At 43.2% G+C, this 18,243-nt stretch overlaps 1 protein-coding gene across 1 annotated transcript in view; it reads left to right on the top strand.

Moving 5' to 3' along the window:
- Window positions 1-4,041: 4,041 nt before the first annotated feature.
- The window catches only part of PLCE1 (phospholipase C epsilon 1), a 349,119-nt gene continuing 334,917 nt past the window's right edge, over window positions 4,042-18,243 (top strand). The window contains 1 exon segment of the mRNA XM_047759463.1: window positions 4,042-4,360. The gene's annotated coding sequence lies outside the window, so the exon portion shown is untranslated.

Genomic DNA, 18,243 nt, shown 5'->3' on the forward strand with positions numbered 1-18,243 from the left:
ATGTCCTTGGTGGCCAGTCCAATCTATCAACAATTCATAGCAACTGGGGTCACCCAGGAGCCATGGCCATTTTCCTAGCAGACTTACTCCAGCCAAGTTTGGACAGACAATGATGATTTTCAAGCAAATATTATTTTCCTTTGAGTTTCATCATCGTATCAGAGTTCCCTTCCTCTTCAGAACATTTTGGCCACTTCGAACAACATGAAACATTAAAATTACGTATAGAGAAGTCTCTATCTAGCTCCGTTGCCTATTCTTGGAGATTCTTGCCTATTTAAAACCTTTTTAAAAATTGTGCTTTTATAATTTTTAGTTACAGCTCCTTGAAATGATTTGATCTGGACCTGCCTTTTGCTGATAGCAACTGAACTAGAAATTAGAGTGAGATTCCAGAATGTTTCAAGAGGGAAAAAGGATAGACTTTCCGTCAAAACACTAACAAGGTATTTGCAATATTGAAAGGAGAGCACGATTTTTAAATACCAAAAACATAAATTAAAATAAAGTTCTGAGTTTATTTCTTAAGTGTTTCACATAGGTTAACTCATTTAGTCCCTCACAACCACCCTAAGGATAGGTACAGTTTACAGAAGTGGAAAATGAGGCACGGAGAGGTAAATAAATTGCCTGATTGAGGATATCAACTCAAGCGGACCCACATCAACTCAAGTAGCCCCTAATACCAGCTACACTGAGAGACAGGTCTCCTTCCTCATTCCTAACACCTCACACAAGTAGAGCTACCTATTGCTTTAACATGTTGGTGTTTTTCACCAACCTCAAAGTGCCTTAGTTCTTCTTTTTTTTTTCTTTTTTCTTTTTTTTTTTCTTTTTAGGGCTGCAGCTGCAGCATATAGAAGTTCCAGGCTAGGGGTCGAATCAGAGCTACAGCTGCTGGCCTACACCATAGCAATGCAGGATATGAGCCGTGTCTGCCACCTACATCACAGCTCACAGCAACGCCGGAACCTCAACCCACTGCCAGGGATTGAACCTGCAACCTCATGGGTCCTAGTCGGGTTCGTTAACCACTGAGCCACGAAGGGACCCCGCCTTAGTACTTCTACCCTCACACGAGACAAACTCTGGAAAACTTATTTTGTCCCCACTGTCTGAATTCATTAGCTTATTTGCAGACAGCTGGTAACCCCTGTACACTCTGAAGCAGTGACTTTGAAGAGGAGGAAATGGCAACTCCTAAACTTTTGCCTTGTTCCTCCAGTTCTTCCTTGGCTTTCAAGGCTACCCAGAAGTCTGTTAGCAAATTCCTCTGCTTAGCAATTCACTTCTATTGAACAAAGATCAGTACATCTGTCAATGGTGCCTGTGCTGACTGCTCAGTTCCCAACCTTAAGTTTTGTTTATAAATGGGTTAACTGATGGCTGGCTTGTTGAGTGTGGCAAAGAGCCAATCATTTTTTTTTTTCTTTCTGTAATATGTGCAGTAGGGGGTGTGGGGCCTCCCACTGGCAGCGACAACCATGAAGTCAGAGACATCCCCCCCAATCATAAAAATTACGGGATGAGAGAGTAAGAAAGTAAGGAGATGATTCCATTTCTTATAATGATTTTACAAATGAAATTCCCTAGTCCCAACGTTTATAACTTACTTAAATTGATTTTCATCAAATGGAGACCATTATGTAACAAGTTCAAAAGAGATGTGTGCGTTCTTTGGAAATTTCAAACATTGAGGCACTACATTTAGATAGTTTTCCATGGCATTATTTCTTGGTCCTTTTGTCTTTGTTGTTGTTTTTGACCATGCAAAATGGTCTTGTATACAAAGATGCATAACTTAGTTTACTGAAGCTGAATTTTCCATGGAAATTGTCCAGTGCTCCCCCAGTTCACAAGCATTTTATCTGACCGTCTTTCTTCTTCCAGATAATGGCTGGCGGCAACCCACAGTGTGGAGGTTATATGCTGTACTTTTGAAAAAGTTTTGAATGGAGCCATTGTTCCCCTGAGATGGTCTGTGTGTTTCTCTGAACAGAGAGCAGGGTGTAAAAAAGGCACCTTGTGTGCAACCGTTGGCGAGGCTGAGGAGTGAATTAAAATCTCCAGAAAGTCTGGGCAGTGCTGTGCAGAGGAGCAATGAACCCTCTGGAAGCACTGTTAGCTCAGACATTCCAATGCGGTGAGGCAGCCTCAGGGACATGGCTCCCTTCAGTCTCATTCAGAGAAGGAGCAAGGGGGCCGAAAAAAGGACATTGATCTGGACCTGCTCTCTTTGTAAAGATTTGGGGGAGGCGCCCTTTTCTAAGGATGGGGTGATATTGATTATCACACTCAGATAACTTCCCTGCTTAATGGGCCTAGACTTTCCTTGGTTACTAATGGTGCAATGACTCATATGGAGGATTCGATGTTAACTGCTTGCGCAGTCACCAGTTTGCAACAATCTAATTCCCTTGTGCCTATTTTTTTTTCTTAATAGAAATCTTTGGGGGCTCCAGGTGATTGATGATGTTGGATATTACTAGCTTCATTCAATGCATTATAAAGTCATAATATAAAATTGTATATTAAATAAAGAGCCTACCTTGTGTACAGTTAGTGATGCTTCCTTTTTCCTGGCTTCTTCATTCACCTGTCCAGCACCATGCAGTCTCAGAGGTTGGAGTAAATGGACTACTCACTATTTTCTTTTAGGGCTAAGATCTTGGGCTTTTCATAAACAGTTTCCTCAGAGGCTTCTGCAGAGATCTTTCTGAAGCCAGATCTCAAGGGAGGAGGGAATGTTGAATTTCATTTAAATCCTAGTGGTGGGAAAACAGCAAAACAATTTAAGGACTAGGCTAGCATATTTTTTCTATAGGCAGAATTTTTGGTGCCCTCCTGTGCATTCTCCTTCCAACCCCTCCTGTGCTCTGGAGGCTCAAAGGAGAGGAAGTCACTCTTAAAAGTGACCTGAAAGGGTCAAAACTGAGCAGGAGGAAAGTGTGTAGGAGGAGGCAGTAATGCTCCAGGTAGATGCTCAGCCTAAGGAGGAGTACAGAGTTGGGGTGGGAGAAACATCATGTTGGGTGGTCCACATTAACCAGAACTTATTGGGTTCCTACAGTCATGGGAAGTTATTTTGGAAGGAGCCAATGAAGGTTTCTGTGCAGATAAAAGTTGTAGAAGAGGAAGAGTAATAACGGCTGTGGTGTGAGGGATGATTCTATCAAGGAGAGGACAAATGGGAGGAGTAGGGGCCATAGGAATTGGTCCTGACTGAATGTAGGAGAATGGGTCAGGCCTATGGAATGGTTTGTCCATTAGAAGGTTTGTCAATTAGGGGGACGATTTAGGGGAAAGGGAGAGGGATGAAAGCTCGATTTTTCTCCAGGTCCCTGGCTCTCCTGACTGTCAGTTGGGTGTAAAAATCACCTCAGTGATTAGGGAAGACTCCATGAAGAGCCTGCATTTCTGGCAGCGGTGAACATTCCCATATTTGCTTCAGCAATGGAAGACACTAGATTTGGAGTTCACAGACCTGGATGTCATCATTTGGCTGGTCACTATCAGGAGTCAAAGAGTATCTCCTGAGCCTGGCGCTGGGCTCACTGTGGTACTCAATAAACATTTGTGAGATGAACGACCGGACACATTGGGGCTCTGGTGCTGCCCTTCCCAGAGAAACCTTGGTCAAGTAATTCAGCCTCCAAGAGCCTAAGTTTCCCTGAGTATCAAAGAGGGACGGCCCCTGACCGAAGGTGCGAGACTGAATTCCCGTGACCGAAGGTACCGAGTTCCCGCCCTCCCCGGAACCGGGCGACCCCGCCGCGCTCTTGTCATCTCCCGCCCGGGGCCCGGGCCCCGGGCCGACCCGGAGGCCGAGGCCGGGCTGGGGTCGCGCGGCCCGCGGCCAGGACTGGGATGGCGGCGGGGTCCGCCCCTCGCGCCCGCCTTCTCCGCGCTGCCCGTGACCGGGGGCGGGTCCGTCTCTGGCCGCTCCCCCGGCCGCCAGGCAGCCCGCGGCGGCGCTCTCGGCCTCTCACCCGGGGCGGGCAAGTTCTGGGAAAGCCCGGCCCAGGGCGGGGGCCCCGCTGCTGCCCACGCCGCCGTCCGGGCAGCGCGCAGAGCTCGGCGGGCGCGGAGCGAGGGAGCGGCGCCGGGCGGGGGCGCACACGGCGACGCGGACCGGGAGGTCGGCGGACGGCGGGGGCGGCGGACCCCGGGCGGGAGCGGCGGCGGGCGGGCGGCGCTCACCGCGCTCTGCCTCCCGGGCGCTTGCCTGGCTCTGCGCGCTGCTGGCACCCGCTCCGCCGCTGACACACAGTAGCGGGGACACCCGACGCCGCTAGGGACAGGGGCGTTCCAGAGGGACATTGCGCTTGGGGACTCCGGCGTGACCGCCAGAAGAGGAAAGGTGAGGAGGCTTACTCTGTAGCTCTGGTTCCTGAGGCTTGGAGAAGGGCGAGGTGGGCTTTTAGTCACCAAATCCAGTAGACCCGCCGAGGGCAGCAGCCTGACTCCTGGTACCTGGCGGGAGAGTGTCTCCTCCCCTCCCCCCGCCCCCGGGGGAGACCGGAGGCAGGCGACTCCCGAGGGGATGCAGGCCAGCCTTCACAGGGGCTGGGGGACACATTGTTAAGTGTTCCCTTCGCCGCTTCCGATGTTTCCCTCAGGTCTCCACTGCATTTTGTGTGTGCAGTACCAAGAAGAAAATATAAGCTCTTTCTGAGGGCGGTACCTAGCAACAGTATTTCAAGGAAAGTGATCAAGAGATTGTTCCTGGAGAGATGAGCTGCATCAAGTCCTAGAAAATACAATATTGGATCTGGTCTCACTTTAACTGGTAACTAAAAGAATGGCTGCGTCGTCTCTCAAAGTCCTCCAATGCTGTGATAATGAATAACCGAGAAGGAAAAGTCCTCCGTTGTGGCTCATGTTCAATGCACAGTGTAGATTTGTGGTCCTTCCCCCCACCCCCGCCCTTGTTTTGTGTTTAAGCCATGAGACACTTGGTTCAACTGACTCAACTAATTATTCAGTGTAAGAGTGATCCGTCATTCAAAGATTCAAAAAGCGTCATTTTAAAAAGCGAGATCCCTGACTAGATGTTAAGTAGGATTCACTTGGAAAAGTTTTATTTCCACATGGTTCTTAATTTTAGTTGCATCATGCACAATTTGCCAGTAGGTCATTTAGATCCCTGCAGGATTAGTGTGTTTCCTTGTGTTTCTTGTAGAAACCCCTGGTAGGGATAGGGTGGAGCTGCTGCCACAGAATGGGCATAGCTGAGGCCAAGTAGTGCTGCACTCTACCAGGGAGAATTTTTGAGAACCTATTTGGGGAAGTGGATGCAGGTGATCCCATAGATGCAGGGAGAGGGCCTCGTTGGTATTGGGGGAGAAGGGGTGGGAGGTGGACTGTCTCTGGATGCTGGATGCAGCCATGACTTCCTAAATACTTTCTGAAGTATGCCTGACAATATTGTCACCTAGAACATCCTTTGCTCTTCCTAAGTGCCTTTCCTGCTCCATTTCACCACTCCAGAACTTAACCATCCTTCAGTCTGAGTTTTGTTGCTTTGAAACCTTCCTTGATACTCCAGCCCCAAACAATCAGCCTTCCCCAGCTCTGCTGCCTGCAGCGTTTCACCTTTGAGGGCTTTCTCCTTTTGTTCTTTGAGTTATTTGTGTAGATGTTTCTTTTTTTCTGATTGAAGGCATTAAGAGAGGCTTTCTTGGCACAATCTTTGCACCTAGAAGCCCCTCTAGAAATAATGTTGTGACTTTGCCTCTTCAGTACACATCTCTACTTTGGAGAAGGGGATGATATAATAATTGAAAGGATTCAGAGAAGAGCGTAATGTTTACCGTGTAAATTGTCCTCCATTTACAGCCCCACAAGGGAAATATTCCTTTTACTCAGGAGCCATGTATAATAATCGTCTTTGGGTCAAGCCTTGGGACCAAATAAGTGCTGGAGGGACAGTCTTCCAGTCCTTCTAGTAACATAAGCTCCTTGGATGTGCTCCAAGGTTGACCTGTGTCATTAAAAATTCCATGCTCAAGTGGGCTGTGGGGAAGCTAGATTCCAGTGAAGGTGGTTGGTTTTCTTTTTCTACTTGCAACTAATCTTAGTCACAGTCTTCTCTGGGCTTCTGTTATATACTTTAAACAATTTATTTGATGTGCAGTTTGTTACCTACAAGTTTCTAAATGACTAAAGGAAAATTGAAAAGAGCTGTGCTTAATGTCTTCTAAAACAGAGAGCAGGGACTATTTCCTATGCCTGAGCATGAGAAGTTATTTGCACCGAGGCTGCTCTGCACGTGTGTGTGGGGGTGTGTGTGTGTGTGTGTTGGCAGGCCCTGCCTTTCACACACCTGGCTGACAATCAGGCTGCATAGGACAAGAACTGCTTCAGTCAGGGGTCTTCTTTCTCTTCCGGGGCTCCCTCTACTTCAGGGAAGAGAGGATCTGGGGGAATACAATAATTTAGAGTTTCGATTGTAGAGGGAGAAGCAGGTAAGAAGCCAGAAAAAGCAGTAACAGCTTGGAGTGTGAATTTGTTTGATCAGGTTGCTTTTCTCTGGATATTTGGTTGAGATCTTGGCATTGAGCAAGTGGGGAATTGGTTGGGGAGAGGAAAGGCAGATGATGAGAAGCATGATACTCCTATAGAAGAACTAGGATGTATTAATGGGGGCTTAGAGAAGCATGTGGTGCAGGTAAGTGGGGCCTCCAGGAGGAGAGTTGGAGATGGGGAAGTGGGGAGTAGAGAAAGAAGCTATCAAAGATGCACTTTGTTGTTGACTAACTATAGGGACTAGAAAGGAAGTGAAACTGTGTTCAGCCTCATGTGGTTCTCTCTGCCCCCCAGGGTGCAGAAGTCAGGCTTGTTTTTATTGATGCTGTAACTCATCTGTATTATGGTTTAAATAGGTTTTCAGGAGCCAGATTGGAACCCAGCCCTCTACAGCTGTACTGTCCAGTATGGTAGCCACAAGCCACATGTGGTTATTTACACTTAAAATTTTTTTTTTCTGTCTTTTGTCTTTTTTTAGGGCCGCACCCGCAGCATGTGGAGGTTCCCAGGCTAGGGGTCTAATCAGAGCTGTAGCTGCCGGCCTATGCCACAGCAACGCGGGATCCAAGCCATGTCTGTGACCTACACCATAGCTCGCGGCAACACTGGATCCCCAACCCACTGAGTGAAGCCAGGGATCGAACCTCATGGTTGCTAGTTGGGTTCATTAACCAGTGATCCATGAAGGGAACTCCAGCACTTAAATTAATTAGATTTAAATGAAATTAGCCACATTTCAAGTGTTTAATAGTTACATATTGTGAGTTGCTGCCCATACTAGAGGTAGAACTTGTTCATCGTTTCAGAAATTCTGCTCTGGAATATTGTTCTAAAGGATTAATGACTGTTCATCCCCAAGGTACTGATTTCCAAACCAAATTTAGTCATAATTGTAAAATTTCCTGCTTATAGTCCCCTACTAAATCTATTTTGATGAAGATAATAGTAGTAGTTGTTGCTGGTAACATTATTTAAATAATACTGTTTACAGGCCAGACAGTATTCTAAAGCACCTTATATCTGTTAATTCATTAATCCCTAATAACAATGTGAGGAGGTAAATGCCAGAGATCTGTTATCCCATACCTGCAATTCTAAAATCTAAAAACTCTCAAAACTGTGGTTTTCATAATTTTGGCTACAGAATTCGGTCTGAGTTGATATGAGTATAGTCTTTATTTTTCTCACCTGGTAAGAACTAGTTACACCTTTTCATCTCAGAGATAATGGACATATTTGCTGCAGATTCCACCTACAGCAGTATTTATTGTATGGCATGTGTACTGTTTTAACCATTACAAAAGCCAAAAGAACTTCTAATTTTGAATAAGGGCATATGGACCGCTATTGTTATGCCCCTTTTGAAAATGAGGAACCAAAAGGTTATGTAACTTGCATGAAGTCCCAGCAGTAAAGTGTCAGGTCCAGGATCCAATCAGAGCAGGCCGGCTCCAGACTCCATTCCCTTGATCATTTTGCTTTCCTGCACTGGACTCTGGGCTCATCACCCAAAACGAATGACTGGCTCTCTTGACTGGGTGAAACCAAATAGCTTTAACTTACCTCTTTAGAAAGTGTAAGATAGGGCTATGGCTAAGTTGCTTAGCAGGTGAGGTTTTGAAATGCTTCGGATAGTTAAACCACTGTAATTGGCATGCTTAGCAACTGTTTAGCTTGCCCTTTTCCACCTTGTGCTCATCACAGTTGGTTTTGAGCTTTTTACTGTGTAAGAATTGGTATGAAAAGGGGTTGTTCATTGTGGCTGTTGGTAAAAACCACTGGACACTTAATTGAAACCTGGGGCACCTGGGAGCTTGTATACTCCTAACTGTTGTGGGGCAGAAGGCAAGGGATGGTTTGGTCCTGGTGGATACTGACACTTGTGCTATGGGTGGAGCCATTCTGGTGGCCAGCTGGGGTTCTGAAACATCCTGGTGAAACATCCCAGGGCTCTGAAACATCAAAGGATCTGGATCAATCTGTCTCATTTGGAAGTCTTTCCAGGGGAGACTGAGTTTCTACATTTTTTCAGGAGGTTGATTAGAACTGCAGGGATGGTAGTGAGTGGGGTGGGTTAAGAACATGCTTTGAACTTTACCTCTCCAGCTGGTCTCTTGGCTTTTTGTTCTAAACCTGCTTTTGAAGAAATTATTGAGTAATCATAAGCTTTCTGCTTTGAGTGTAAGAAAATGTTCTGAAGGCTCTGCCATCTGGGCCTTATAGCACAGGCTGTGCAGGACCCCTGACTCTGTGTCCCAGAAGCATGTATACCTCTGGTGGCATAATCTCCAAGGCCCCTAGTGGTCATTGCCTCTACCTATAATAGCTTAAGGCATAGGAACATAGCACTTTTTCAAACACAAGGGCTCTAGGATCAAATTTACCTGAGTTTACATAGGTTTGCCACCTGCTAGCTGTTCAACCTTAGACAAGAAATTATTGTTTCTATAAGAGAGTACTTTTATGGGGTTGCTATGAGACTTAAGTAAGGTAATGCACCTACAGCAGTTTGCATAATAGAAAGGTACCTAGTCAGCACTCAAAAAGATAGCCACTAATATTGTTGTCTTTTCTCTCTGGGCCTACCTAAGTGTTGCCAGTCTACAACTTTAGGCTTTGGAAAGGCAAGTGTGGTGGTTTGAATGATGTCAGGGGCCCTCCCAAAGTTGTCGAACTCTTAATCCTGGGAACATGTAAACATGTTACTTAACATGACGAAAGAGGAGTTCCTGTAGTGGCTCAGCAGAAATGAATCCGACTAGTAACCATGAGGTTGAGGGTTCAATCCCTGGCCTTGCTCAGTGGGTTAAGGATCTGGCATTCCTGTGAGCTGTGGTGTAGGTTGCAGACACAGCTCAGATCTGGCGTTGCTGTGGCTCTGGCGTAGGCAGGAGGCTACACCTCTGATTGGACCCATAGCCTGGGAACTTCCATATGCCATGGGTTCAGCCCTAAAAAGCAAAATAAATAAATAAATTTTAAAAAATGACAAAATAAACTTTGCAGATGTGATTAAATTAAAGATTTTGAGATGAGAGGGCTATCCTGGATTATCTAGGTAGGTTCAGTCTAATCAAGAGGTTCTTATAAGAGAGAGGCCAGAGGAGCCGAGTCCCCCGTAGGAGGTAGGGGTAATGTGAGGAAGGGCTGAGAAGCCAAGGAATGCAGGCTGCCTCTGGAGGCTGGAAAAGGCAAGAAAAAGGATTCTTCCCTAGAGCCTCCAGAAGGAAGTCAGCGCTGCCAACCCATTTTAGACTTCTGGCCTCCAGAACTGTAAGATAACAAATTTGTATTGTTTAAGCCACCACATTTGTGGCAATTTGTCACAGCAGCAATAGGAAACTAATAGCATGTGGAAGAGGAAAAAGAAAGTGGTCAGGAGGGAAATGAAAGCTGTCAAAATAAGAGAATGATAATAGCCAGCATTTGGTTGAAACACTGCTAGGTACTGTTCTAAGTACTTTATGTGTATTTATCTGTCCTCCTCACAACAACCTTCTGAGGTAGGTACTTTTCTTATCTCCCTATCATAGAAGAGGAAACTCAGGCACCGAGAGGTTAGGTAACTTGCCCAAAGTTAGACAGTTAGAACAGGGTAGAGCTGAGATGTGAAATCTACACAGTCTGGCTCACTTAGCTGTTACCCACAGAACTCCCCAAAGCAGGCATTTCTGTCTGCTCATGCTGACAGGATCGATCGTGAGTGGTTGTAACTGTAAGGAAGGGAAAGGTGCTCTTTGAATCAGCGAGAAGGAAGGTGGTATGGTATCCCCACCCGAAGGAAGGAAGAAAGGAAACAAAGAAAAAGAGGAAAAAAGGAAGGAAGAAAGAAAGGTAGCTAGGTGAGTGTTGAGATGCTTGGTAAGTTTTTGCCATTCCTATCTCACATAATATGTGTGGACTACTTGAAGCCGAGGACTCTGGCTCTGGGAGCAGTTCCTGTGCTGGCTCCCTCTCAGATTCCCACCTCTGTTCCTACAGCAGCCCCGCTCACTCACCACAGACCGCTGGCCCCGGCGCCCTCTTGGCTCTCCTTCCCACCTCTGCCTGTTTATTGGATTTGCCTCATTCCTGACTCTCTGCTCCAGCCCTGAATTCCACCTCCTTCTGGCCCCTCAAATACTCAAACTTGAGATGATTGGTGTCAGGGCCTGGATGGCGAGCTACCTCTGTAACTGCTGGAAGGTGGGTGGTGGTTATTTTTGCCTTTCCTTTGGTTTAGCTGGCTGTTGCTGGTTTTTGAGTGAGTTGTGCTTCTTTTGTCTTTCAAGCACATAATTCAGAGTGGTATTGGTTTGGATTCGTGGTTTTCCAACTGTGTGTTGGGGCCTCTGCCAGGTAAGGGAGATGGCAGGAGATGAAGATCTCAGCCTTCATCCAGCTTCTGCTGAGCTGCCTGGCTCTTACTCATTTTATTTATATAGTGAGGTCCTGCCTTAGATTTGGCATGAAAGGGCAGTGCTATAGCTAGAGAGACAGAAGTTTGAGAAGACCTAAACCCAAAGTTAAGGCACATTATGTGTGACCTTTAGCCCAGGGATTTTAATGTACAAAAAAACAGAATGCACTGTATTTTCTCTAATTGCATTTTGCAAGTTGGGGATCTGGAACCAACTTGCTTGGATTTGTTTACCGGGCTCAACTATTTGTATGCAATCTGTATGACCTTGTGCAAAGTACTTGTTCTACCAGGGCATAAAGTTCCTCATTCACATGATGGGAGGGGTAATAGTAGCACCTGATAAATGAGATTGTTTATCTCATATGGAAGGCTTAGAACAGTGCCAGAAATGCAATAAGAATTAACAAAATTCTATTGATGTTTTTTATTCTGAGTTTCCCAAAGGAATGTCAGAAAAAGAATCTAGCTTCATCTCTTCATGGGGATTTGTTCTCAGGTGGTGCTGCAGCCAGGGATCTTATTTCTGTTACTCCTTTCTCTGCCTGGTTGCCCCTGAGATGTCCATTGTCCCTGACCACAGGTGACTTCAGGTGCAGTGGCACAAGGCTGCTTATCATGGGTGCAAAGGCACATCTCACCTCCTCGAGGTCTCTTTGCCTCTGTCCAGAAGAAGGTCCCCTTTGCTTTCAGGAGTTGCAGGATATTTATTCTTTCCTTCCTGGCCACTAGCTGTGGGGGCTGGGACCACAGGGGTGGAGTGGAACTGCAGTCTCTTCCCTGCTTATTCTCTAGGAAGTTGGGTCCATAATGCAGACTTAATACTCTTGCATCCTTTCCCCTCCACCCTTAAGATTTAAGAAAATAAACAAACAGGGTAGCTAGGCTTGATGGGGTTATTGGTCAAACAGTGCTGGCCAGTGCCATTATCTACGTAGTGGTGGCATTGTTGCTGACTGTGGAGTAATCTGCTCTGTGGTGGCCTCAGTGAAATGTGCTACAGTTATAAAAATACTGCAAGGTCTCCTTCAGAGGGGCTGATTACACATGTAAACAACTTCAGAGCTGTAACAAAATGTGGTTAGCATTTATGTATTTTATTGCCTTGTAGGAACAGCTACATATTAATAATAAAACAGTAAGACTACTATATTCAGAATTAAGGAAGAGGCAGAAGCAAGGAGAAACTCTGTTTTGATGACTTCATTTTTAGGTTTAAACTATATAATATCACTGGCTATGGAAAATCCAGAGAATGGAAAAAAAAAATCATTGGGAAAAACACATGTGACCAAGTGCATACTAGACACATCTGGGATTAAAATATCATATAACACAGTTTAATTTGGATATCACTGGAGTTAGTTCAAGTTACTGTCATTTCTAAAGAAAGTTTCAATTCATTTGTTATTATTAACAACACGAACTCAGATTTCATTGATGAACGTATTTTCACCTGTGATATATTTGCCTGGAGGAAGGAAGCATTCTCTAAGTCTGGTTTGTCAGTCTCAGAGGTAGATAAAATTCACAGAAGTTAAATGCTTTTGGCATGAAATTATATTCCTTTTCCCCTCCAAAGGCGGAATGAATTTGGATGACAGGGTAGAGTGTGAGCCTCACTTGGTCTGCAGTTTTGTTAACTGCTGGGGTCTGAGAAAATTCAGATTCCCTTCTCTTCTACTCAGCAGGCTAATTAGTCCCTAACTCAGCCTGGTCTTCTGTGCCTGAGGTTGTTCTTTCATCATGCCTCTGGCAGGGTCTTCAAATTCATAGTCAGAGGGATTGGTAAAGTTCCAAGCATTTGTGAAAGAAGTATGCTCAATTATTTTATGAGTCTAAGAGAGGACCACAGGAACTTCTGAGCTGTTCACAGAAATTACATAAGTTTATAAATATAAAAGAACTCCAAAAAATGACTTTCTTCTACTATCGGTGCAACAGCAGTCGGACAGCCTTGCAGATTCTCCTGGGGCATCTCCTGGATTTGGAATTTTGACTAACAACCCTTTGCTGACTGAGGATGGGCGGGGCCTCACCAGTGCCAAGTCATGGGATGGCTGACAACAGGTGAAGTGTGTTCCTGACTCAGGCAGGCAAGCCCAGATCAAATTAGTTACAGAGGATAAGAGAGCGTGCTTATTTCTAGCCCTGTCACGTATTTCTAATGAACTATCACTAGCTAAGCAGTCAGGTCTAAAAGATGTCACTTTTTTAGATGATTAGTTTAAAAATAAAGAAATTTTAGACAAATATTATATGTTTTCATTTATATGTGGAATATAGAACACGAAACAAATGAACATATATAATGAAGCAGAAAGAGACTCACAGATACAGAGAATAAACTAGTGGCTACCACAGGGGAGAGGGGTAGGGGTTGGGGTGAAATAGGTGAAGGGATTAAGGGGATTAAGAGGTACAAACTAGCAGTTTTAAAATAAATAAGTCACAGGGGTGTAATATACAGCACAGGGAATATAGTCAATATTTTATAATAGCTTTTTATGGTGTATAATCTATGAAAATATTGAATCACTATGTTGTACATCTGAAATTAGTATATTGTATGTCAACTATACGTCAGTAAAAATGAAGTAATTAAAAAGCTTAATCCAAAATAATTTTAACAAAATTCTTTTAATTATTAATGCAGACATTATGCATCTGTTTATGATTATTTACTACCTTTTTTTTTTTTTTTGTCTTTTGTCTTTTCAGGGCCGAACCCGTGGCACATGGAGGTTCCCAGGCTAGGGGTCTAATCGGAGCTACAGCTGCCGGCCTACACCAGAGCCACAGCAACGCCAGATCCAAGCCGAGTCTCCGACCTACACCACAGCTCACGGCAACGCCAAATCCCCAACCCACTGAGCGAGGCCAGGGATCAAACCTGCAACCTCATGGTTCCTAGTTGGATTCGTTTCCTCTGTGCCATGATGGGAACTCCCATTTGTTACTTTTATTATAAGCTAAGTCATGCAACAGTGAAAAATGAGGAATCCAGTTGTTCCCCTGTCACTTTCAGAGTTAAGGAAACTAGTCTTCTGAGAGACTAAGATTTGACCAAAGCCTCCTGGCTGGGGAGCAGCAGAACTGGGACTTTTGTTTGTTTCAAAGAAAATTAAGAGCATATTGTAGATAAATAATACATTTTTCAATCTTGGATTCTTTGCCTAACATTCCATCATTAAGATACTCCCACACCATTAGCTGTTTCCAAACCTTGATTTCAGTGGCTGGGTCTCGTTTTCTCATGTTGTGGTCCCAAGGAGGGCATACCTATTTCCCTCTTACTGGACATGCAGTTGTTGATCCCTGTTTTTCTTCTATTTAAGTAACTCTCCGTTGCCTCAGTCTCTGAGTCTTCCTCTAGTGCAGAGTCCTAGAAGTGAAATAACTAGATCAAGTGGAGAACTTTTTTAAAGGCTCAAGATATGTACTGCCAAGGTGCTCTCTAAAAGGGTTGTGCCAATTTGCATTTCTACTAATGATCTCCTAGAGTGGTCTTTTCAGTGGTGTGTCAGTGAGAGAAACCAAACTTGACTTCATAGTTTGTGCATTTTTGTGATTATGAAAAATAAATGATATTGTGCTTTCTATTGGTTAATTACTTAATTGTGTTCTTTGTCCATTTGTCTTTCTTTATTTGAGACTTCTTAATGAATTAAGAAAAAAATTTATCGTATTTTCAAGTATTTCCTATCACTGTTATTTGATGCTGTTTTTCTCAACTAGCGCTTTTTTCTGTTTACAAAATAATGCAAGTTAAGTTGGGATGATTTGGAAAATAGAGAAAACCAGAATAAAAAAATACATAAAATCTCTATTTCTACCACCTAGAGTTATAACTAATGCTTGAGTCATAGCTTTCCAGGGTTCTTTTTTTCTGCTTTTTTCCAAATTGGATCGTACTTTCATGTTTTATAATTTTTCACCTAACTTTGTTAATCATAATTAAGTGAATTATGTTCATCCTACTATGGGATACTATATATAAATATTAATGAGATATATTTTGAAATGTTTATCATGTTTCTAATGAATATAAAATTTTTTTTGTCTTTTTTGTTGTTGTTGCTATTTCTTGGGCCGGTCCCTCGGCATATGGAGGTTCCCAGGCTAGGGGTCGAATCGGAGCTGTAGCCACCGGCCTACGCCAGAGCCACAGCAACGCGGGATCCGAGCCGCGTCTGCAACCTACACCACAGCTCATGGCAACGCCAGATGGTTAACCCACTGAGCAAGGGCAGGGACCGAACCCGCAACCTCATGGTTCCTAGTCGGATTCGTTAACCACTGCGCCACGACGGGAACTCCCTGGAATTTTTTTTTTTTTTTTGTCTTTTTGCCTTTTCTAGGGCCCCTCCTGTGGCATATGGAGGTTCCCAAGCTAGGGGTCTAATCAGAGCTGTAGCTGGCAGCCTACACGACAGCCACAGCAATGTGGGATCCGAGCCTCGTGTGCAACCTACACCACAGCTCACAGTAATGCCGGGTCCTTAACCCACTGAGCAAAGCCAGGGATCGAACCCACAACCTCAGGGTTCCTAGTCGGATTCGCTAACCACTGCGCCAGGATTAATGAATATAAAATTTTAATTTCCATTTGGCCAGATACGTGTATGTCCTCCCTGCTGATTACTTCCATGGCTTTTAAATTTATATACTTTCTGTGATTAACTATATTTTAGTTTTTTAAACTTTTAGTTATAGTCAGCTATTCATTTGGAATCACTTTTTTTTTTGCTGCATATTATAACCGGCTTTCTAAATAATTAATTTTCCTTCATAATATATTTATTTCCTCATATATATTATATAATTTCCTTAAATAATATATTTATTGGATAATCTTAGATAATTCCTAAGCTTATTTTGTATATTCTAAAGTCAATTTTAGGCCTAATCTTTCTATCTGTAAATTACTGCATGGGTACCACCCTGTTTTAATTATTTTAACCTTATAATATATATTAATATCACATAAAGCAAGTTCTCTCTCACTGTAATTATTGTTTCCTTCTTTTTCTCAAAATATTATAAATTAAATTTTGAGACATTTTGTCAGCATCTAAAAAAACCTGTTGATATTTTAATTGGGATTGTAATAAATGTATATATTAATTTGGGAAGAATTAATATGTTTACATATGTAGTCTTTCCAGATGGGTATATTTCTTAGTTTACTTATTTTTAATCTCTTAGTGAAGTTTTATAGTAATCCTTATATTAATTGTGTGTGTATATATTTTAATTGGCTGCACCTGCAGCATGTAGAAGTTCCCAGGCCAGGGCTCAAACCTGAGCCACAGCTGTCATCTGAGCCACAGCAGTGACAATGCTGAGTCCTTAACCACTAGGCCATCAGGGAGCCTGTATTTCTTATTTTTAAATATATTTTATGTTTTTTATTTAATCAACTTAATTTTTTAGCTTATTCTCCTGAGCTTTCTAGGTTGAGAATTGTATTATATGCAAATAATCATTATTTCTTTTTTAACTCAGAAATTTAAACTTTAATGACTAAGAGGAAGGATAGTACACATTTAAATTTTATTCTGGATTTTAATGGAGATGCTTTTCATATTTACTAATAAGTTGATGGTGGCTTTTAGTTGAAAATAGTTTAAATCACTTTGAGGAAGTAGTTTTATACTCTTAGATTATTTTCTTTATGAAAGGGATTGAATTTTGTTAAAAGCCAAAAAGGTAGTCTTTGAGATGATCATATGCTTTTTTTCACATTTGAACTACTGGTGTGCTATATTAACAAGTTTCCCATCATTAAGCTGTGTTTGCAATCTTGTGTCAGTTTGTTTTTATTGTGTTAACGAACTCTGTCTGTAAAAGAGAGATTAATCTAGAACCCATTTAGATTTCACTTCATTTTTATTTTTAGAGTAGCTTTATGTTAGCCATGGTCATCAAAGACTTGTATTAAAATTAGCTTGCTGCTCCTGAGTGTGCATGGATTGAATTCCAGGAGACCCCTGTGCTTTCCTGAGAGTGACAGGGGCAGCTTCAGAGGTGGTGAGGGGCTGGGGACACTATTCCTGTGGGAGAGAGTAAGGAGGATAAAGTGTAGATTGGTTAATTGGGGCTCTTCATCTGAGATGAACATGTAACATCTTTTTAAAAATTTTTAAACTGGGATGCTCTCCTTTCTTTGCACTGCTCATAAGATAGGAAGATTGGAACTCTACTATTAAAGAGTTAGGCACCATCTGTGAGGATTCCAGAAACTGAATGTGGACCTCAGCCCCCTTTTCTGGACTGATGGGATGTTACATATCAAAGCAGCAAACCTGAAAGACAAGCTTAGAGTCTAGTAATGGTCATATTCAGTGTCAAATCTTAGTCTAGTGAAAGGTTGAAAAACAAAAAGTCTTCCTAAGGCATATAGAAAGGAAGAGAGAAACAGTTAAAAAACAAAAATATTGACTGGTCAGTTCTATAAGTGTGCACATGACAGCTACAGGACTGAGAAAACTGACCCAAAGATTTAGCTCCTGTGTCAGTGTCTTTGTGAAGAAATTGAGGAGAATCTGAGCCTACGATATGAGGAGGTGGTTGGTTGTCTCTGCCTCAGGCTTCTTCACATTCTTGCTACTTACATATTGTCCTTCATTCCCTGTCTCCTTGTTTTCCCCCACAATTTTGTTTTTTTCCCAGACTTCTTTTCTCATCCGTTCAGCATCCGTACATTTAGCTGTCCTTTTGACTCACTCCCACGTGTCAGGCACTCTGCTGGCTGATGGGGGATGCTGGTGAGCAAGATTCCCATGGCCACTGCCCAGCTGAGTTCACCTGAGCCAGGTGATGATGCAGTTGAAAAACCCGAGAATTTCTGTAATTTGTGAAACAAGATGTTACTCTTTCCCTTTCTCAGTATTTCCAACATTGCCTATTTATGGGAGGGTAATTTAAACACCACGGATGTGCACTCGTTTATAAATTGTAAAATTAGACAATATTTTGCTAAAGGGGTTTGGTTAAAACTCTGACTTAACTGACAGGAAAGTGGATTCTATGGCTACTGCTTGGTGTTTTCTCAAGTAAAACATTTTCAGCCTCATGTCTTCTCTTCTGAAGAAATTTCAACTTGAAGAGTTCTGGAAGTAAGGGCTGCTGGAACTAAAGAAGAAATAGACCAGAAGACCCAAGGAAAGGCAAGAAATGCTTACCTTCACTGGCTCTATTCAGTGCAGAGGCTCAGGGGGAATCTTGGGACAGTGCCCAGGACATTGTTGCTGTTGTATTGAAAAAGGCATTTGGGTTCATCTGGAGTAACTAGTTCACATGAATGCTCTGCT

Source organism: Phacochoerus africanus, chromosome 15 (assembly GCF_016906955.1).
Source record: "Phacochoerus africanus isolate WHEZ1 chromosome 15, ROS_Pafr_v1, whole genome shotgun sequence".
NCBI lineage: Eukaryota > Metazoa > Chordata > Mammalia > Artiodactyla > Suidae > Phacochoerus > Phacochoerus africanus.